The sequence below is a fragment of the Bombus vosnesenskii genome, unplaced genomic scaffold (genome assembly GCF_011952255.1).
Source record: "Bombus vosnesenskii isolate JDL3184/JDL3185 unplaced genomic scaffold, Bvos_JDL3184-5_v1.1 scf7180000013263, whole genome shotgun sequence".
NCBI classification, from domain to species: Eukaryota; Metazoa; Arthropoda; class Insecta; order Hymenoptera; family Apidae; genus Bombus; species Bombus vosnesenskii.
Window position 1 is genome coordinate 7,351,512 of NW_022882923.1, and position 23,508 is coordinate 7,375,019.

Below are 23,508 nucleotides of genomic sequence, written 5' to 3' on the forward strand. Positions count from 1 at the left end.
GTTTGAGAACTACCCCTCTGCAAGAATGAAAGGAGAACGTGGCTTATCGCGTTCGCCTCCCGTAATCTTTATTTATATACCTTTGAAACTTCGAGTGTACTAATCAACATATTTCCAGCATATTAGTATCGACAAACTTCTTTTGCTTGCCAAAATAACTAGCTCTCTGCGAGTTACGTAGGAGCCTGAACAACGCCCACGCTTTAAGAGCCTTTACAACACCAGCCAACGATTTAACATAGGTGTAATAACGTGGTGAACATGTTTATCCATTAAGCCGTGCGAAGAAATAATTAAACAGGCAGGTAGACACGACAGAAACTGTGAGAGGGACAGAGAAACGGAGAAAGGGAGGAAAGGTGGTGGTCGAAAATAAATGAGCGCGGGTTGTCGGCTCAGGAGAAGATCGGCACCGACGATAACGCCGGAATAAAACCATAATATTCGGGAAGAAAAAATGTAAAGCAGCGTCATTTAAATGCGTGTAACGAAAAGAACTGTGCACCGAGCGACGAGGGGGTGGTTGACAGGGGCTCGCACAGGGATTCGCGAGGAGATCAGGGGTCACCGGACACGACACGATCGCGTGAGATTAGGCTCTTTCATGTGTGACTCACGCTGGCAGGGAAAGTAAATGAGTGCAACTGCACCGGTACTTCTCCTTCCTTTTTTTTCTCCCCTGCCTCTTTCTTCTCCTTTTCCTTCGTCTGCTTCGTATCGCGACCAAACTTCCCCCGTTATTGCACACCGACCCTTTCACTCTTTTCACGTACGGCAATCGCGGCATTAACTTATCACCGGTCACACGCACGCCGATCGAATCGGGGAACGCAAACTCGAGACCCTCCTTTCTCCCTCTTTCTTTTTTCTTTTCTTCTTTATTTTTTGTATTTTTTTTTTTTTTATTTTGTACGTTTCGTTCTCTCGTTTACTCCAGCGCGACATACGGAATAAACTTTACTTACTTTACTACTTCCTCGCGTGGGAACCGCGTACTCTTTGCTCACCGTATAATTTTACGAAGACTGAGAAAACTGGAGGATTTATAGCGCGTTAATAGAGACTTATTTTTCCTTAAATATGAAAATTTCGTTTTCTATCTCGGATTTATAGTTGCAAGGTAAAAGGTATTTAAACATTGCTTGTAGACCCTTTTATGAGTATATTGTGTGTTATATGAAACATTTTGAAATTTCATTAGCAGTGCAACGAGACCCAGTTATTATGGTTATACTGTTTCTACTGCAGACAAAGTTTACGGAAATTACAGAAGTATTTAAACGTTCGTTACATTAATAAACCTCGATAATACCATATTTAACATTTATTCTATGCCCAAGATAGTTATTTCATGTTGTACAGTAATTTTGTACTAAATTTATGTTATAATAGATATCTGTTAAATTTTACATACATCTTCAAATCGGTTTCAAATTATACCAATATAGTCGTCAGTCAAATGTTTTACACAACACATACATACATATGTATAATATGGACATAAAAATTTTTCGTGCTATGTACTTTTGTGAGTCGGTGTAGCTATAACGGCACCACTAAAATACAAAGGTTTAATTAAACGAAATTTTCAAACTCTTAAAAAGTAGCAAATATTCTCGTCCATGTTGCAAACTTTAGAATGGTTAATTACGTATAGTTATCCGTAATACACAGTTTATCCGGGACGTGTAAAGGATTTCTTTGTTATTTACGAGGTTGCACGGCGTCGTTGTTAGCAACCGAGGCAATTACACCGTCGTTACACTGCAATTATACAGTAACCAAAACAGCCCGTGCCCTTCTCTCGCGTAGCGCGATAAATTCAATGTGTCTGATTAGGGGTTGAATAGAAACGACCTTGACAGCACCCTAACGCACGACGTAATGCGCAACTTTGTTACTTCTATCCAGTTGAGATCTTTCTGCGAGAAAAACTGCGACTGACTTGAAGAAAAAGCTTCTGCTAGCTGGAAATAAAATGTTGTTCAAGTTGAATATATTTCCATTGAATATTTATGAAAGAAATATTTATGAGAAAGATTTTTCAGACAGTTTGTTAATATGTATGAATTTCGTTCGATGTTCAGTTACGTTAACAATCTATTTCAAGCTTTCATATATAGCTCTTTTTTTTTTACAAACCTATCGTACAACTTAATATTCACGAGATTTTGCATATAAATTGTTTTTATTATAGAGCTGAAGTTAAAATAATTTATACATAAATATGTTGACGTGTTTCTTTTTTTTATTTGACATATAACAATCTGGAAATAAAAGTTTGTTTTGTAAACGTAAATTAAACATATTTGGGAATGTATAATAAAAAGTAATTATTAGACTGTGAATATTTATGGAAGTTCAAATTTGTATAAGGACAATTAAAGAAATGGAACCTAGATAGAAAATTGCTTTACGCAGTAAGAATTATAACTAATAATTATTACATTAATTAAATATAGGCATTTTTGCGCGTTGAAAATTGTTATAAACGCGTAAATACCAGCAGTTTGGTAATTATGGATATTAAAGAAGATTTTAATTGGTATTTTCATACTTTGTAGAAAAACCAAGACTAATTTCATTAACGTACAAACGACGAATCAGCTTGTATATAAAATTTCGCTACAACTATTCCCTTTCATACTTTTAGGCGGGTCATCCTTTTTCTGTGTGTTTTATCAATAGACAATATCATTTATAACTATTTGATATTATCGTAAGTAATAATTTGAAAGTACGTATTAACGGATATTACCTTCATATTACATTCGTTTCTCTTCTAAAGCGAAATGCTAATCATATTTGACTGAATGTAATTTAAACATATCGAGCCATATTTCGAATTTCAACGAGTACTTTTACTTACGTGCGGCGAGATAGATTATCGAACGTACGTGAAAATATGTTTCACCTGCCCTTATTAATAAAAACGTCTTTTCCATTTCCTTTTTACACTTTAACAACGTAATTGCAAAAAATGCAATCCCACTTTGGAGAACAAGGTTACCCCACAAATTGACCGTACAGTCGAATTAAAACTCGAATTCATTAACCTTCGGGTAGCCAGGAGTATTATTATACTAATGTACTACATCGAAGCTTATTAAAAAGAATTCCTCGGAAGGAACACCATATGTATTTGTGGCGATCCAGCGTTCATTTCATGCACGTCTTAATTAAGCGCATACCACTTGCAACCTGCACAAGAGTTGCAGAGCTCGTAATTGTACATTAATTCCGTGAATCATTCGGTGCGTACAAGAAGGGAGATCGATCGGCGGGGTAGTGCTGCTCGCTCGTTTCGTCCGGGCTACAAATTTATGCGGTATTCCCGGTGCATATTCGCGATATCGAGGGTCGATGAGCACGAGTTTCAGTGCGGAAGTCACATAATTAATGCTTTACGGTCTGTTTTTCGGAACGATCGACCCTCTGCTCCGTCTCGCGAGCAGCCAGTAATTCAGGCAAGTCGAACAGGCATCGGTAGCCGCTTTTCATTTAACCACGCGGCTACGGTTGCGATCCTTTCGATTTCACGCCGCATCGGCCGAGATCGACACCGATCGATACGGGAAATTATTGGTTCCGCGCGTATACACACTCTCTCTGCAATCTTTTGATCCGCTTCATTCGCATCGTTCCTCGTTCCCCTTTGATTCGGATGACGTGCAAGTGATTTCGCCCTACCTTATGAATATTCATGCGCCGCCGTGTTCCTCTGTAAAATCGCTAATTATTCGATTTACACTCGCTGAAGCTTAATACCGTCGAGTTTCAAGCTTTTAATGCAAGGTTCGTATCATTTGTTAAGTTGCTGGGGTATGCTTCATAGGGTGACGTATATACCTAATTATTTTTCACGTTGAAGCCACGAATGGAGTAATGTATGGCTCGAAAGTTCGATGGTATTATGAAGCAAATATGGGATGGTTATTTTCATTGCCTTTGAAAATTATTTTTCTCTAAAGTAATTATGATTATACGTATTTTTAGTTCTTTGATATGTGTTTTCATGTATTAGTTACGTTCTTGCGATAAATAAAAAATTAAAGGACGTTTAGGAAAATTGAAGCAGCACATATGAGGAGAATAAAGTAAAATTAGGAAAGAGATAATTTTTTTTTAATAGTTTATTTTTTTGACTAGTAAGGAAATTATTACGATAAAAGAGACTACTCAGTCAGCTATAAAGGAGCATTTGTGAAATTTTAAATAAGAGCATTTCTTAATTTTTTCGAGATACAAAACTGATTAAATATACACGGTAATCTCGTGTTTTATAGTTTGGATCATAAATCTAAATATAAAATCTAAAATGTATTTCTTAATTGGTATCGTTATGCATAGGTGATTACAATAATTCAAATTAAATTTGGATATGATAATTTAATTTCTAGATGTTTAATTTTATTTTATATTTCACATCTTGTGTGAATAATGTGCATTTTTTACATTTTTAAAATACAGATACAAGATAAGATGAAATAGGTGAAGTGATTAAAAAATTAAACAATTTAACCCGCACAATGATATTAATGACCGTTTAAAATCCGCACGGATCAGGTCTATAATTTAATAAATAAAAGGATAATGATGCGTGAAGAGACAATTTTTTAAAAATTCATCTCAAGATTCACAATTATTCGTGCCTTCTCGCGATAAAGCAAATCATCTGTTTTGTCAGAATTTATATACCAACTATCTATACGCCCGCGTAATAAAGTCGAGTTCATAAAAAGCAGAGTTGATCACTTTGGATTGGCTTCAATTATTACATAGATATTTCGTAAGCATTTTTATTTTACGATTTCATGCTATCTACGTAATAAAAAGCGTACCCAATTTCATATTTCGTAAATTACTTGCTGCAAGGCGAAACGAATCGATTCGCCGATCTCGATTTCCTTCGTAGCCCCGATTTCCTGTGTGACCGTATTGTACGGTCGTGCTTTTGGCCGTTTCGTTCTTTCTTTCTTTTCTTTTTTTACTTGGCATCGTCCTCGTTTCGACCGATTGATCGTCGTATTAAATTGTTGCTTCGTTTCACTGTTTCAGGTAAGAAAGGAATACGAGGGTCGCAGGCTCACGGTTCTACAATTATTGTTTATCCCACGGTAAAAGGTAATGGAGTGTAATTGCGCGTTCTCGATTAAAGGAGGAAATTGGTTGTTCCAGCTGGGCCGGGTTACACGATTGTTCGTTATGATCAGGGAAGGGGAAGGGTGAGGGATAGATTTGATCCACGAATTCCAATCGCATCGATCCGACTATTATATTTCGCGAGTTATCTTCGCTTTGACGATAGAGTTTAATCCTTGCCGATATTATCGGAAATTTATGGCCGCGTGATAGGGGCGAACGCTGCTTCTACGTAATTGATTAATCGCGAATCGATGCGAAATACGTGGATTTCGTAGCCAGACCGAGGAAATCAGATTTGTATCCGTGAATCGTCGAACACCGTTAATATCTGCTTCGAATTACTAGCTGTAACCGGTATAACTGGTACATTTAATTTCTGGCATGCTTGTAATCGACTTTCGATTACTTGATGTCGAATCGGACATTCATACAGCGCAATATTATAGGACAGTCAAACGAAGTCTAAATATTCGAGAAGACAGATGAATAGTCGTTCGGTCGATTTTACGAGATGAGAATGTTCAGTGTTTTAAAAACAGAATAAAAATTTCGATCGTTTTCAATATGTCATCACAACTGTGTTTTGTTAGCCATGGTTGTTTTTTTTTTTTTTAATGGCGGAAGAGTTTATTAATTTGATTAATGGATTTTATTGTGTATATACATGGGTACTCTTTTACTGACTATTTGCAATTAGCTTTAATCCATCATATATGACAGATTTACATTATGTAAGTGGCTCATTTAGATCTTTGAAGATATACGCAGAAATAATATACATACTATATTTGGTGAAATACGAACATAGCTTTTTTGACAAATCTTTCTTATATGTAAATTTTGTTAAATGTAGATTACGTAGATATCATCCGACAAATTGATATTTTCAACTCTGAATATTTAAAAAAGATCATTTGTATCGTACATGAAGCGAAGCGGTTGAATGATATTTTAGACTCGAAAGAACCCACGTATTCAATACATAATAATTCAGTATAACAATTCATCAATTTGATATAATAAAATTAATCTCTAATTTCTCCGTCTCACGTATCGGTCGTATTTTTCAATTAATCAGTTTTGATCAAATGTATCATTCACTGTTTTATTTGTCATTCTGTTTTGTTGTTATTCCATTCTACACACGCTATAAACCATTCTTCGAGTTTCTCTCAATTCTTGAACACGATTTAACATATTCTCATCGCGTGAATTTGATCGCAATTTTTCATGACGAATTCTGATTAATCGTGCGTTTCCTTGATAATTATGGTTAAACTACCATGTTTTACGTGAAACTAGCAGATGTCCCAATACTCATGAACTTTGGAGAGCATCGTTGGCAATAGAACAATCATTTAATACGAATTCCATGAACGAGACTTCTACCGCGTCCCCTTTCGATACAGTAACACCTGTAGTGGCAGTAATAGCGACGATAACAGTAACGCTGTCGACGCATCGTGTGGCATCGTCCAGACCGACGGTACCGGGGCTACCAGGGTTTCCTGTCCGTTTTAATTGGGTTATTAACGGGTGCGAGCGTTTCCTGCCTCCTGTGACAAACCCGGGGCTTCGAAACGGCCGACCTCGCGCAGCTGCTGCCTCGTCGCGTAGCTGCGCTACCGGAAACCAATCTGTTCCGTTTGTCTTTCCTTTCGTTGCTTGCCTGGCCGTCTCGCCCGCCCTGGACATAAATATGCATCGTGCCACTTAAATATTACACGGCTGGATATATTTGTATCGGCTGCTATAAGAGAACCGTGACGACGAACTTTCCACTCCTCGTTTTCGGTGCAGCAGGACAGTTGCGAGCTGCGAGACGCCCTCCTCCATTGCTTACAATCAAGAGACTAATGCTGCGTTCCTTTCGTTGCGTTTTGACATACGGTGAACAGCTGCGTGATGGATATTTATCGACGTGTCAAGGAGAATTGCAATGGCCGTTTACCGTTTGATTGTTTCATTGAACTCTAATTTACGAGCGTATAATCTATAGATACTGAGTGCAGTTAAAGACGGATAGAAACCTAGAGACAGATCTTTCGGGCTTATAAAATACTTTCGTTAATGAGAGTCGGATTTATTTGTAAGCATTGCTTTGTATATACTATATTTATGCTTCAGGGAATGTTTATTTTATATAGTTTTCCATCATTTCGTCAATCAGTGTACCGTATCGTCTAAGGTGCGTTATGGGTTCTAAAATAAAGATATACACAAATAAAAAAAAATTATTGGACGAAAGTTCCCCGTAAATTGGAAAATTAATCATCTTTGAATTAATGTTGATTGTCAGTTTTCATTTTGCTCTGGTGAACTACGACGAAGCTGGATAGAGATTGTTTGCACTGGAATTGCGATCTCTTCCTTCAATATTTTTGTTAGCTTTATCTTGTTGATGGATTTTTTCGAAACTGGACGCGTCTAAATTTAAAGAAACACGATATTAATTAATTAATTGCGATACACCTCGGTTCAATTATTTTCCATTAATTTTCTATTCAACTAATTCATCTTTAACTTCTTCAATATAAATTAATCAACGAAAATCAGGAGCTTCACGTTATTGAATATTCGCGCAACGTACTATACTCTCGCGTTAAAAGGATCATTATACGATACAAGAAACTCAGCCCCAAGCTACAATGCGTTACATATCAATTTCATCGAAGAGCAACGAAAACCTTTCGCACGCAAACCGGGTCGAAGCCTCGTTCCCTATTCGGTCGAGCACCATAATTATTCGCGGCGTTGTTTCCTATAAGCGACGATTGATTGCGTGCCAGCGCGAAAGCTGTCCTCGTGCACCTTCGACCGCGGCGGATTAGTTGTTCGCGTTATATAACGGGTCTCCATTCGCTGCCGATCTATTTCCATCGAGACGAAGTTATTTCGAATCGTTCATAAATGATTCATGCGCGTGGTATTAACACCGCAGAGAGGCAAGAAACGATGAAAAAGAAAGAAAAAGAAGAAAAGGGAAAAAGCTGAATTGTCCTCCCTCCACCGTATTCGGTGTTTATCCATAAAACGAGTCGCCGATCGACGACGGGAACACACCTCGGGACGTTTCTCCACAGTGCAAGAACAAAAGAAGCAATTGGCCACGTCGGCATCCTCGCCGAGGATTCCCATGCATATGGATTAAGACGCTCCACATCTCGTCGAGCCAAGGTGCAGGATACGTAATCCTGCTGGCGCGCAAGCAAATCATGTTTATTCAGGAACGTATACATAGTAATAGAGGGAGTCATCTCGTGTGCGTACGATCGTAAATGTATTTGTGCTCATGCTAGCACGGGTTATATCGGTGAAGGTGTGTCACGGAGACCAATGTGTCTGGTGAACGTATTCGCTTAGTGCCTGGACACTTGGATAGTGATGCGTCCGAAGGTCGATGATTGTCGTTTAGTTTTTACGAGAATCAAATCGGGTCTTCTCACGTGTTTGTCTCCTTTTTACGAGAGGCCAAATGCAAATAAGTAAGAGGCTATGAATATAGTTGCAGGAATCTATTCGTACCTCGGTTTAATTGAAGGCGGTTAGGAAAGAAGCTAGCGTAAAGCGATGAAATGACTTCTTCTCTCTTGGCTAACTCTTTAGGGAGGGACTGTTTCTTATATCGCGCGTTGAGATCGACCAAGTGTTTTTAAGAGAGAGGGATGTACAGTCGTGGCCTGAATACATTTTTCACGCGCTTAAGGTTTCGTTAAAATTACGTGAAAGTAACATTTCTGATTAGAGCGCTGACTGATTGTCTTCGCTTTTCATCTGCATTCGGATACAGATACTATATCGAATATAATAATATTCTATAAAGAATAAGAAGCGATTGTTGTTATTATATCTTTTTACATATGCTTAACAAAGTTGTGTCTTTCGCCTCGATGCAAATCTCGTTCCTTCGATTTTTATCCGAGACCTTAAACGGGAGGTTGGTTCAATCTCCGCGCGCCTCCCGATCCATCGGTCGATCGTTTAACAAAACTGTCTCAGTTTTTGCCCGTTTTTCCTCCGATCGACCACCGGATTATATCCAGACAGATTAAACATTTGAACGGGATCAACGGGTCTAATGAAATTTGCCGCTCCTCCGCGAGAAGGGAAATTCCATCGTAGCTTCGAACGTTTACAGAGCTAATAGTTTAACATGCGTTTCTGTCGGTCGCGGCCGGAATTTTCAGCGGCGCGTCGTCTCGCGAAACTCCCTTCGGGGATCCAATAAAATTTCTCATTTGCACGACGGCGGCTTGTTGACTTTCTCCAACGCGTTGGCGTGACTTTCGCCGCGATCCGACACGACATATACGACTCGCGTCGATTTGACAGTTTCGCGATTTATAGACGGAAACGTGGCCTCTTTTTTTCCCTTCTTTTATTTTTTCTTCCACCAACGACAATTCGCTCGTTAATTAACGAGCAAACTGTCTGTCGGCGAGGTGGCCTCCTTTTTTGGTTACGGACACAAACGCGGCTGTCATATTTCGTGGCGGCCGGTGCTCGAAACTTGCCAGGGTCTTAAGGTGTACCGGCAGAGGCGAGCTGCACGCCGTATAGGCGCGTATGCACCGCGAACAATGCATATTCATGAAGCGCCGTGCATATTTACGAGCGGCTGTTCGCTCGGGATCCGTGGCACAACTTTACAACGCTTTCGGTCTCGGCCATCCTCGTACAAAGGAAACCGTGCCCTACCCAATACGTCGTCGCTCGATATAGTGTTTCTAGATCGAAACTTGCTTGTCGAGGAAGCTCGATCTCACCGTTTCGTACAGATTCTGGATTTTGCGAAGATGAATTCTGCGACAGAAAAGAGGCGAAGGTTAGATGTTCTCGGAATTGGTTGATCGCTTGTAAATCGATACGAATATTTTAGTAGATTTTTCATTATCCCTATGATACGATATAACTTTATCAAACGCGTGGTAGCAATTTTACGTATTAAGTAATCCAATTAAACGTGATTGTATATGAAACAATTTATATTTATAAAATCAACAAAAGCAATTTATAAAATCATGTTCACAAGCTCACAAGCGTAACGTACGATTCGCGTTGTTGTCGCAAAATGGTTAACTATTTATCGATTACATTATACTAAATTCGAAAGAACATATTTTGAACAATTTTTCTGAACTATTTCTACTTCCTTTGCTTCTTACGTTCTTCCTTCGTTCGCTTTCGTGTTAACGGAGAGTTTTCGTGAAATTATACAGCAGATGTAACGTTTCAAGTCTGCAATTGAAATTGCGTGGAAAGAGCGGCGTTTAAACGAATTTACCTGGAAACTGACTGTTCCTGGACTCTGTTAATTTCAGCCTCGAGCACGACTGCCAGTCGCCCTTTATCCTCTAGGAGCGAGCGCATCAATTTCCTTCAATTAATTACTGAAACGGCGGTGTAACAATTCCGGCGGTGGGGTCGCTCTATTCGTGAAATTCAGGCATGTCCTTTTATCGCGAGCGTCGTGAAAATTAGGTCAATTAAGCGGCAATTACCGCGAATGCGCTCGAGCGGGGACACGTGCGCGAAAATCATTAGAATGTTCGCGTCCAAAACGAGAAGAAATATCGTGACAATACGCTGCGTCCGGATCGGGGTTGCTCTAAAAAGGAAGAAAGTACAAATAAGTCGTCCGGTGGAACGATGTTATTAAAAGTGGCTAATTGCCCCGCTTTATTATTGTCGGCCTCGTTGGCAGCCTCGAATAGGCGAGAGGCTGTTTTTCATCCGGCAGAGCTAATTAATGATCCGCGCTTCGAAGGGAAGGAAAGAAAGAGCGAGTAAGAGAAAGGGAGACAGAGATAGAAGAAGAAGGAACTCACGAAGAACTGAACGCACTCGTTAAAGCGCTTTATCGGTGGACGCTTGCGGAGTAAATGTTGTCGAGTGCGCCACTTTGAGCGTTACTCCTTTTATATTTTATCGATGGAGATTCGTATAATCGCGACGATGCCGACTAGAGAAAAGAAGGAAGCTCTCGGGCTCGGTAGAATTTTCCTTTAATTACATTAGCTGCACGAGAAAGCGCCCTACCAGTCGAGCTAATCAAGATTGATCGATCGATCGAACGATCGATTAGGGGCTCTACCCGCCTCCCGTTGTGCAAGAAACATTCTTTTTAAAACATATACTTTCAGAATTAATTGTTTTGCCCGTTGAACCGCGATACCCACGTTACCTCGAACTTTATTCGCAACGTTCATTTTCCACCGGCCGCTTATTAATTATGTTCCTTTTCTTCGTTGTTTCACCTCGACAACCGCCGGAGACTTTTACGGTTGGCATGCCTTTCATCCTGTCACGCTCGCCGTCTAAAAAAAGATTAATTAATGGTAAACACTTTCCTTGTTTTTACGGACATAGTAATAACGGAGATAAATTTAATTACGTCGAGGGGAGAGACCGCTTTTTTAGCGACTTGGAGTTTTCACGTTTTAATGCGCCAGCGGCGGTAACGATCGCAATGATTGCTTCCATCTGGGCGAAACAAAAATTGCAGATTGCAAGCCGTTACGAGTTCCCAGTTTTTTCAAGAACAGCAGATATACCTAGTATTAGTAATTAATTAAGCTTTAATTAAGTAGAAGAACATCGTATCCTGAATATATGGTATCGGTACGTTTATTAAATAGTTCACGTTTCAACGTTGTGTTTCTTTAAACTGTTATTCATTTTTCTATGAATTAGATTTATATTATATTTGTATTTATCTATATAAATTCTAATAATATATATATATTATATATATTTTAGTTATTGATAATAGTGTTAATATTGAATGGTATACTATGTATCGGTGGTCTATATCATAGTATCATTTTACGATATTCCTTTAAACATAATTTCTTTTCAGAGTATTTTTCAAAACATTATTTCGATAGTAATAAGCTAAATAAGAAACTAGGATCTTACATAGACGTAAGTTTATAAATTTCTTCCTATCGGAACTATCAAAGATATTATCTGATGAACTGCAACAGACGAAGAAATCCTTTGAGTATTTCAAATTGTTAACAATCTACCGGAACACGATTGCGAAGATCTAAATTTATTTGACTTTTGATAGACAAGTTGCTTGATTTCCTTTGATCTGAGAGATTTTTCTTTTAGCGTGGGACTTTGAAATGTTACAAATCCGAAGTTGAAGTCAAATGGAGTATTTTTGGTTCGATATTTATGTATTCTTTTTGAACGACATTCCGCAAAATAAAATTTCATCATGAAACAGGACCTGTAACGAGAAAATCTCGTGCTTTTGAATTATGTGTAGCACAACACTATAAATGAAAAACGACATGGAAACTTATACAAGATGTAATAAAGTTATAATTTCAGAAAATTACAGAAAATACTTTCATTGTAATTACAAGTTAACTTACATAACTATATACAGGTAGAAAACTGGGAATTTAATATTTTAGAGGAATTGAGAAAGGTAAAAAACGTGTAGTCAGTGTGGAAGTCAAAATAAATTTTTTGTATCACAACGATATATTAAAATATCGTATCACGAAGATAGTCTATTACCAATATTAATAAAAGATAATATAAGTCGTAGAATTTCGTTTTCCTTTTACACGAAGTGTCTTTTTTTTAGTTTAAACACATTCACAGTTGTAAATTATAAATTAATGTATGCATATATTTTTACATATAACTATCTTGTTCCACATTCTCTAACGTATTCATGGCTGCAGTTTAGCTGCATTATCTGTTGTAGATAAATAAATGAAGTTGCAAAAGCATATATAAATATGAAAGTATATGCTAACTACATCACATGAAAGTATCGACTTTAGAATCCGTATTACTTAAATATTTTTTTATCTTGCTTGATTATACCTTCTATAATATACGAACAAAAAAAGTACTTTAATATTTAAATATGTTTTACATTAGATGGCAACTCCATTCCAAGTCATTCGTATTAAAAATGACCATCAAATGTTATTACATCGAGTTACTTAAAAAAAAAAAAAATACGTACGTAAACAGGTTTAAAAAAGTACGACCAATATTGTTTAATCTCTTGATTGCATCAAGGAAAGGGTTTCTCATTTAACTGGATCTTATACTTTTCGCTTTCTTTTCTCTCACACTCGACAGAGCATTTTATTAAAATTAAAAAAAAAGACTCGATATAATGGACATTGTTAATAATTATGCGCGGCCTTCTTCTGATATTCCACACATCGTTGGAAATTTTATTACTTATTCGACAGAAGGCAGTTCGAAACTTAACATGGAAACTGTCTCACGGTGAACGGTCGCCCTGTTGCATATTCGGCTTTTTGCATTTTTATCGACATGGTTGGATTGCCGTAATTAAACGTCGACGGTTATCGGACACGATAAAGTGTAATTTTAATTGTGTTACCCGCGTGAAAAGATATTAACGCGTAATTGATTCGAGGCTGGTTGGAAATTAGCCTCGAAAATATAACCCTGACCGCGAGTTAATTCTTATCGATGGAGACCTCTTAAAATATTATTAACACCAAATACATGGCCGCCGGTGATTAGCGAAGATTACTTTCTTCTCTTCGCCCCGCGAACCACCACTTTTTGTTCCTCCTTTTCCTTTCGCCTTCATTTTTCTTATGTCCTTCCATAAATAACCGTAATTCGTTGCCTTTAAACGATCGCTCGGTTATCAGGATACAATATTCCAGTTATTTTTCAGTGATAACTTTATATCGGTATGAAAATTTATTAACGTGTTCTCAAATATATTAATCGTACGAAGTTTATATATTTTTCTTTTATAGAATTATGAGAAAAAATTTGTGACGTAGTTGAGCTTGCAGATTTTAATAAGACCTTCTGCCTGTCATCATCAATAATCACATAAATGTTTTCACCACTAATAATCGCACTAAATTTTTCTTGTCGGCATTATGAACGATATATCAAAAAATCTTCCCCAATCTCTTTTATGCAAATATATACAGGATGTCCGAGAAGTGTCTGTGCAATCTTTCGGAACGCTAACCGTTGAGTATTCACTGTCCAATGCAACCTTTTCAAAATGGCCAAATTTGAAACAAATATCATTCGTTCGAGAAAGAACTCCTTCACCTTAGGATAATTGACTTGTTCACACAAATTTTCCAAAAATCTACAAACTGCGATTTATCAATTATTCTCGGTTATTGTGACGATTATAACAAATGCCAGCAATACCTAGATAAAAAAAAAAAAAAAAAAAAAGGAAAAGAAAGATGAATTTCTACCGCAATCGCGTGAAGGGTGTTACCTAGCAACGCATCTCTTGACAAGATTAAAAATTATTGCATTTGGCGTATATGACGATGTGTTCGTGTTCACGAACGTTTGCTCTCGTCAAGTTTCATCGTATATGGCTGGCGAATATATCCGTATTCGCGATGCAACAAGTTTTACGCGTGCATAGATACGCGGCATCGGTGAAATTTTAATCGGATTATATGAAAAATTTTCTGACGCGTCGGCATCGACAGGGATGCATTTTCGTGCGCGGTTATTTGCGCGGTCCTCAAACTTCGCGCCAAGATAATTGTATAAAATAATTGAATAATCATGACAGAGGCTGTTGCACCATGCATGACACCACGACTGCCTGTCATGCTCGTAATACGTATGGAAATTTTCATTTCGGCCGAAGTCGCCGGTTTATTGAATTGACGGCTGAAAATTGATAGCGCTTTTTAATCTCGCTCACCGTCAACCGACAAGTTTTTCTCCTCCCATCCTTTTTTCTCTTTCTTTTTTTTTATTATTCTTTTTACGCGAATAATCGCGCGGTTCTGCGAAATAGCAACTGTTCGTGTTCATTAATTCTCCGCGGAATTGTTATACATTTTTTTTAGTCATGCGTTGAAAGTAATCAACTACTGCCGGCTTATAGAGTGTTTATTTACAATGAAGGTTATTTTAGCCAGGTTATTTTCCACTTGCATTAAAATTTCTATCTTCGAAATACATTATTCTCGACATTTGCAGAATATGTTTTCTAATTGTTATATATGGAAATTCCTATTTTCGAAATGTATTAGTTTAAAGTTATAGTTATATTTGAGAAAGGTGGCCAAACATATGGGAGTTTACAAATTTTAGTTACAAATATCGTCTACTGATTATTTTACTTTAATTAGCGATTTGTTAAGATCAAGTTTTCTTTACTTATAAATACCGCTCTAATGAGTACTTATCGCTTTTGTCTGTTAACTCATTTAATAGAAAAACCAGCGGCGAGATAAATATTTTAAATAATTACTTTGTTATCTGGTTGTGTACTTTTGAACATTGATATAAAAAATTGTTGCACGAAGAATATCAGAAAGTACAGAGAAATTACTTAATATCGGATTACCTTATCAAATTTTTAGTGATATTTCTACATTCTCCGTCACATGTGTGATTGGATAATTTGTATCGTTATGCGATAATAATTAAACTACGTGCCATCTGTTTTGTTAGACGAATTGTTTTAATTAAAAATATCGATCGGCGAACATCGAAATAAACGCTGTAGTTAGTCTTTTTCATTGAATATTTTCGTTCGAGAAAACTTATTAAATGAACAGAAACGTACAACAAAACGATAAGTATCAGAATAAATATTATTTTAAAGTTTAAAATTGATACATCGGTACGTCTTTTCAAAAATATATTTAATTACCATGAACCACGTTAAATAATAATTTGCCGTAATAGAATTATTGAAACTTCGTAATTTCATATATTCTCGGTAGAACATTTATTAATCGACAAAAATATTTCTCGGAGGAGAATTCCATCTCTCACTTAAATTTCATTTAATTTTTATATTTGTATTTTATATTTTCTATGCTTTCTGTGCTTTCTTTTAATCATTCGAAACACAGATCACCGATAACCAGCGTTGAAATCAAGGTATTAAACTATCTGAAATGTTGAAACGATCGCATCGATGGTCAGTTCTTCCGTCTTAATTTCCGCCGGCGTGAGTGATAAATTCGGCCGCTTCTAATCGACTATGTTACACAACGAAAGGCTGACCGAGGCTCGTGTGGAACATTAGCGGGCAGCGCGTGTAATCGAGTTACGTGGCGGCGCTTCGGCCGTATCGTTAGCCGAAAGCGAACAGTTTGCGTACAGGTTGTACTACGATCGTAAAACGTAGACGGTGCACGATGCCGCGTGATTATTCCGCCGATGCGAGGCCTCTCAAAATTTACAAACACGTAACGATGTAAGCGGCTTAACATTGCACGCGAGAGCTCCTGTTACGTGAAACACCAGCCGTGCCCGATAAGGGGAGCACGACCCGTTATCATCGATCATCGTTAACTTGCCGACAATTAGACCCCCTATTCCTCCCTTCGCATCGACGCGCGATCCCAAGCCTCGTCGCCGCGATATATTCACCTCCGCCGACGATAACTTCTAAATACGTAATTTCAATATTCTTAGGTAATTGGTGCTCGTGTTACCGTGTTGCCGTGCCAGCACGATTCACTCCTATATTATGGGACGATCGATGTTTTGTGCTTCTAACGAATTACAGCTGTGGTCGAAAGAGAATTTCAGATTAAACCTTTGCACTCGTGTGTGCTGTTCCTTCTAAGGGAACACGGAGTGATCGCTGGTGATTATATACCGCAAAGTTACACAAGCTGCATATCTTTTAAAAATATATGTTTTTTTGGAGATTCGTCTTCGCATTGTACGAAGAAAAGTAACTTCGTACTAGATATTCTTTATCATGTTAGTGACAATCGTATGCGAAACGTCGTTTCTTTGAAGCTCGAATTTGACGCGTCAGTCTCACCTGTTCAGGCTCATAGGCGATCGAATTCGCGAGTTGATCGATTTTGGAGATCGCGTAGAAATCCGAACGGAATACGCACGAACGCGTGATGTTACGCGCCGTCTCCGCTTATTTGCGGTGGGCACGTAATTACGAGGCATTCAAGGCCGACCAGCTCGACTGCTGGCACTTTGTGTAATTTTTAGGAGAAGCTTGCTTGACAAATTATCGTTATACACAGCCATCAGACGTGCACCGGTTGTCCTCTTGTCATTGTTCTTCGACGCCATTACATTATTTATACGCCGCTTGAAAATCTCTCGTCCCGCCTCGTACACCTTCATCGATGCCTCTTTATGTTTGCTCGCCGTTCCTCACGTTCATTCGCGATTTCTACGCTCAAGTGTGCCTATTCATAACCTCGGTCACTTCTGCATGCGAGTTTCTGCCGCCTGTCGCGATTCTCTCTTATTCCTCGATGATGATGTAGCACGGGATTTCCGTTCACCAGCGATTTTCTGACGAACATTCGTCAAGTGTGTTTGTCGGATAGACATATTGTTATTGTTAGATATTTTCAGATCTTACATCGACGTACGCAGGAATGATTTGTTAAGAAAATATCCTGTGCCTCTAGCTTTGTGCTTTTTGTATTCTTCCGAGTATCTGTATTTTTAGAAATTGAAGTATTATGAATCAGTCAAATATCCTCTGTTGATAACTTCTGAAAATTACTGATTTTTTCCGGCAGTTTTAATTTTTAAACTCTTGTTGTATCTGAATCTTAGATTCCTCATGGGCATTGCAATACCCATTCGTTTTGGAGGTCTTAAAATTGCCGCAAGTTACTACGCAAACAAATAACGAAATTATCGACAGTATGTTTCCTTGACATTTGTGTACTCGACCATTATGTAAAAACCCGTTAAAAAACAGTTTCTATGATAAATAGAAAAGGGAAGTGTAATTGCGATCGTTTTCTCAAAAAGGGGATACCATGATTTCCTAGGAAAAGAACGCTGCGCGCAGTGTTGTACGAGCCGGAAAGCAAATTACGTAACTGAAATTGAAAGAAAAACAGTACACGGCTCTACTCGCATGGTAGAAAAAGAATGTAATAAAGTCGCTCGAGGCCAACTGTGTTGATCGTACGATCAATGAAATTACAGAACTAACGTACGTATAACTTTGGACTACTCCGGAGAGCGGGGAAAAATATAAGCCGCTCCAATTTCACGTCTCCGGAGAAAACGCGTATCATATCGCTACTGATACATCATGGCTTCGCAAATGAGTTAACCTGATGGCATTTCAGTAACACGCGGCAATGACAAATAAATTTCTCCGCGTCCATTAAATTTCGCCCCTCCGCCAAGTTAATTTTAAACCTGTTTTGTTTTCGTGTAATTTTGCAAACAAGCCGGATAATGATATCGAGTAACTTTCGACGTAATTTTAAAACAGCTTGGGAAATTAACTTGTAATATATTATACGAGCTGATTATTAATGGGTTGTGTGTAAATTGAGAAAAGGAGTTCGAATATCTCACTATTTAATTGGAAGGAGATTTTTTTTGCAAATAACGTAAGGTTTTCGTGATATGTTTGCTCTCGAAATAAACACACGGTCTAATAATTTGATAAACTCGCGGGTACGTTACACTCGCAAATTGTATCCACAGTTTCAAATAAAGAGGTTTGCTATGGTTTTTGAAATGATTTTATTTTATTGCTGAAAGTGTACTCTATTAGAAAAGAAAGGTATTTATTATTGAATTCGTTTTACAAGAAATTTATTTTCGAATCTGTTGACTCGTTGAGAGGTCGAGCATGTACATATAAAAGAATTGAACTTAATATTTGTGTAAAATATCCATGTATTTAATAATCAACGCGTATCTTTTTATTTATATTTCATTTCGCGTTTTAATCAAATTTTTAATTCTCTGCCAATCAAGTCAAAAATTCAATTAAATCGTAATATTCAATGCAGCTTTTTATTGCAGATAGAAAAATAAATAAATCTTGTATGAGTGTGAATAATTAAACGCGCATCGAAGTGATAAAAGAACAAAAATTACCTTTATATCGTAGCGTTGTCTTTAAACGAGATACGAAGTCCAAATAAATGTTAAATGTTAGTTTAAAATTAATTATAGCACTTAAATTAGGTATACAAGTAATTACATACTTAATTAAATTCCTCATATTTTGCTAAAACTCGAGCTATAGAAATTGCAGAGTTAAAATATCGATCCTTATTTCTAACATCTATAAATTATAAATCGAACAGTCACACAAGACGAGATAAACACTTTGTAACTAAACGATCAGGTCACTTTCATTTACCTATTCCTCGAGAATTTGCGTATCGATTCAAGTTTAATTCAAGGCTCATCTAAGCAAGCAGCCGAATCCTCATCGATCACCGATACGTTAACAATAAATTCATTAATCAGAGAGCCGCGCTCGTGCGACGAGAAATCCACTGGGAGCTCCGTTAATTTTATCATCGATTGCATTTCGATCGGCAATTGCGGCCGCTGAAGCTTTCGCTGATAAATTGAACATGGGCGATAAACCATTACACACCGAAATGCATTCCGCGTGTCTTTCGTGCACGCTCGGCCTCACGATGAAGTGACGCGGCAACGAAAAGGAATTCCTCGTCGATTCCGCTTGTCGACTCGATCAACGGCTACATTTCGATTAACAGAGAGTCGTCGTCGCGCGGGCAAATTGTCGCTCGCGAAACGGCCCGATAACGTTATGCCCTGCAATAAATTAAGCGACGTTGATAAACTGGTAGCGCGTCTGTACGAGCAGAGGCGCGCGAGCGTTCGTACACGCGCGAAGGAAAACGGAAACCTGTTCCATTGGAGCTGACCGCTTATCTGAATCGCTGCTATCATAACTAGGGGCTCCCGTATATATACATACAATACGTATAGTGGCTGCGTGCGTGCGTGCATGCGTGCCATGTAAAATGAATTTTCCATTAAGCAGTGGTCAACGGTGATTCACGAGGTTTACGCGGCACGGTGTCACCGAGCACGCTGTCAAGGTCTGAGTCACTTTACCAGGCTCGTTGCTACAATTTCGCCTGGGGTTACCTGCGTGATAAGAAAGCGGTGTACGTTTTGACTATTTCCGGAGCGGAATTTTTCAAAGAAACGTTTCTCAACGAAATGAACCTTATATTAATTTATGATTGGATATTATAATTCATAATTTTCCGTAGATAAATATAGTTTAGCTTTCTTCTAACGATCGGTAGGATAAAACGATTAATAAATTTTAGTCATAGCGTTTTTTAAACAAACCAATCGGTTCCCAAAGGTGCAAGAGTCGATATTATAATTTTATTCAATTAAGAAAAATAAGGCAATATTAAATGTAATTTTACAGTTCGAAAATTGCTCGTATCATGAGAGTGAGTTATGATATGTATTGAGATATAATACTTGTTATTTTTTTAGAAGTATTGTTATTTTCTGATTAAACAACGATTTTAATTATGACAAAATTTCAATTGTACATATTAGAATGAAATTTTCTAAATAGTTCCATATCTTTGTTGTGTGCTTGAATCTCGGGATATACTAAACGAGTGTTAAAGAATATATGGGAAAATTGCTCAAGGGTTATCGATTTCATATTGATATTTTTGTAGTAAACCAGAAAAACCCGGAAAGATATCTACAAATGAAAATGCATATTGTCCACTGCATCAATTCTTCCTGCAAACTGCTAACTCCTTCTCATGAACAAGATTTTTCGAAGAAAATTTTAACTTATTTACATTACATTAAAACAAGACAGCGAAAGTGATAATTAATATCGCAAAACGAAGATTACGAACATCTGTTCGTTTTCTTCATGTAGAAATTGCCGAATAACAAAGTATACAAACAAACTGTAAATGCTACGATGTAAAGCTCAAGATAAATCGTAAACCTGTTCTCAATCAGCATACAAGTTACTAATAGTGGACACGTATGTAAATAAAGTACATGTCATTAGTAGTCTATACGACACTTTTTCTTGCAATAATTCAACGCCAACTCAACGTCCCGTACTGATATGGAATCGCGAAAAGCACGTTAATCCCCATCATCAGTCGTTTATGATGTATGTTTGCGCGTTCTTTGAACCTCTTTGACGGTTACTTGATTCACTTATTGATCGCGCGCATAGTAAATCATTGGTTGTATCGATGAGATAGTAGATCGCGTGGTCGTTGAAGAATTTATTGGCGCAGATGGTTGACTGAGTGTACCATGGCAACCACTCGCAACGAGTTGGACGTGCAAATTTCACGTTCACTCGGTGCGGAACAGTGTGTATTGCCGTGTCATGTATTCGTTGCAAAAAGCACTTTTTACATCTTGTTTTTTTAATATTTTCAATAATTGAGCCTCGTACTACTGAAAGGTGTAAATATACCGCTTTCGGCTCTGTAATCAATTTTTTTCCGAGATTCGTGAACTCTGTTATATAAGTTTCCCCTTTTCGTATACGGTAGTGAACATTCTGTTGCTCCAGAAGCAATTGATCAATCCGTAGCACGGTGAAAGGCACGGATGAATAACCGAGTGAAAGCTGCGAATAAATCGTAATTATTGTGACTCTGTATATCTGATATCGCGCTGAAATTACAGATTCGATAACACGATACGATACTTTAATTCCCCTCCACATAGATGCGCTATTGAAAACGCGAACCGAGTTGAAACAGGACAATGTAGAAAGGAACAAATAGTACATAGCGCGGCTCACAGCAAACATCGAATAAAACGTAATACTCTAATTCGGTAAATTTGGAATCGCGATGTAATTACGAAATTAATAACACGTACCGAGGGCTGCGTGGATGCAAAGTTGAAATCGAGGCGGAGGCAATAATTGCCAAGTGTATTAATAAATGCCGCGTCGATAACGCAGATGCGAGCTGTGTAATTTCGTTGGGAACGTTAATATCGCGACGAGATTTTAATAAAATCTCGCGCCGTGACGATTCGAGTGACAATCAGAGCTGGGTTGAACACGGCCGATTGTTCTCGCCGGGCTTTTTGTTTGCCCGGCGATCGGTTTATCGCGAATTCTCTTATTTCCGATTTTTCTTTCGAGCAATTCGAGCAGATTGCGAAAAGAATCCGCTACGTTTCCCATCATCGAAGCTGGCCTCTTTGCTCGACGGAGCACATTGTATCGGAATTGGGACGAGATCCCCATTAAAACTCTGCGAACCGACGAACCGTTCTCCTATATCGCCGGCCCCTACTATTGTTCTCTCTGTTCGGCTAACAAACTGTTTCTCCCACTGAATCGTGAACTCTCTCGTGATAGCGCGTCGAGCAGAACCCGGAACGTGACTCGGCTTTAATACCCGCTTCCCGAGGAGAATCGCATCGTGAACGAGCGCATTTACGAAAAATTTCATTCCGGATATTTGTCGAGCAATTTCCTTCCATACGAGGATTACTCGCCGATGACAATTTGATTTCGATCGATCAGAAAAGTTAAACGCGAGTTCCTACGCCACCGATTCTTTGTCACTTAAATTGTTTTTCATAGATAAAGTTAAAAAGACTACATTTACAGACATTGAAATTTTTCATTTCGGATTAGTATACCCGAAAATTATTCTATATTTCGATAAAATGGGGAAACTTTAGTAGAACGTAATTAGCTTGATATGTATCTCGAGTGTGATGCTCAATTACATTTCGACTTATTTCTCGTTCATGATATTCCGTTACACGTAAATATCTCTCTGTGAGGGAATCGTAAAATTGATAAAAATATGTACGAACATTTACACGTCGGAGAAAATCCTATTGGGTTAAATCAGATACGTGATACGAATTTATTATGCACTAAAATTTTCTGGATTGTCATCAAGGAATTAAATTTGTAACACTGTCAACCTGTCATTTACCGGTTTCAACGGCCACATTTCAACGTCCGCGCTGGCGAATGCAAATTAACTTCGCTAACTTCATAGATCCGCGACAGTCCAATTACTTTACGGTAGCGCTTTTATAACAAACAGCTGCTTGATATAATATATATGCTTGTAAAATATTATTTTCAAATTATTAGCACAGTTTCACAGGAAGCGTTAATAGATTGCATAATGAATTATGCAACCTGATACTGTAATGAGCGCAAGCTGAATACTGTAATATTTTGAGTGTAACGTTACAAGATACATAAATGAAGAAAGGAAAAGGAGAGAGAGACGGAGAACGGAGTTATTTATAAAGTCCTTGATTCTCCCCTCGTCTTTCGTAGCCCCGTTTTATATTCCTCTTAATCTCATATTACAATGTAAATAACGTATATTACAACGTAACAATCAGATGCATAATATAGATAAGAAAATTTTGTTGTACTATCTTATTTAGAAAACAGCTAGTGGAAATGGAGTCTCTTTTTAACTCTTAAACGTTACCTCGTGAATGGCGTCTGAAATAGCTTCTGTGTTACTTTTAACAATCCCTGATATATCACATCATAATATTATTCATATTATACGCTAATTACCATAATTAATACTACTTGTCTTCATAATAACGCCCACT

General features: G+C 37.8%; 1 protein-coding gene across 3 annotated transcripts in view; it reads left to right on the forward strand.

Annotated features, from left to right (window-relative positions):
* LOC117232441 (protein split ends-like) overlaps nucleotides 1–23,508 on the forward strand; it is a 378,682-nt gene that overhangs the window by 220,093 nt on the left and 135,081 nt on the right. The gene's annotated exons all lie outside the window — the stretch shown is intronic.